This window comes from Telopea speciosissima, unplaced genomic scaffold, assembly GCF_018873765.1.
Source record: "Telopea speciosissima isolate NSW1024214 ecotype Mountain lineage unplaced genomic scaffold, Tspe_v1 Tspe_v1.0169, whole genome shotgun sequence".
NCBI lineage: Eukaryota > Viridiplantae > Streptophyta > Magnoliopsida > Proteales > Proteaceae > Telopea > Telopea speciosissima.
In genome coordinates this window covers 33275-33778 of record NW_025317505.1, presented here as the reverse complement: position 1 = coordinate 33778, position 504 = coordinate 33275, and the positions used below count along the sequence as shown (strand labels likewise).

General features: G+C 45.0%; 1 non-coding gene across 1 annotated transcript; it reads right to left on the bottom strand.

Annotated features, from left to right (window-relative positions):
* Window positions 1-404: 404 nt before the first annotated feature.
* Window positions 405-504, bottom strand: LOC122647804. Its single transcript, XR_006330975.1, has one exon. It is a non-coding gene; the product is annotated as a U6 spliceosomal RNA (small nuclear RNA).

The window sequence follows — 504 nt, the reverse complement described above, 5'->3', positions numbered from 1 at the left end:
AGAGAGCTTGGCTTTAATTTTAAAAGAAATGGAATCACAAATCTGGGTGAAACTCCTGGAGTTGGAAGTCCATTTCCTGATATTACGCTCCATCCAGATATGATAGATGACCGCACAAAAACCCAGCTTGCCAATCGAGTCGCAAAGAGTAGAACCGGCAAAAGTCATGTCCACCCAGATCCATTCTCTGTTGAAAGAGAGAATTCTCCTACTTGTTGGCCAGCATTTTGCTAAAATGCTTTTCCAGATAAAGGCGGAGAAAGGGCATACAAAAAAGAGATGATCAATATCTTCCACCGCATTCCAACACAAGCCACACAGAGGGGAGACAGCGATCTGGCGATGACGGAGAAAGGACTGCGTTGGAAGGCAGTTAGAGAGAGCTCTCCTGGCAGTGAAGCAGTAAAAATTTGGACCATTTCTCGATTTGTGCGTGTCATCCTTGCGCAGGGGCCATGCGAATATTCTCTGTATCGTTCCAATTTTATCGGATGTCTCCTTAAC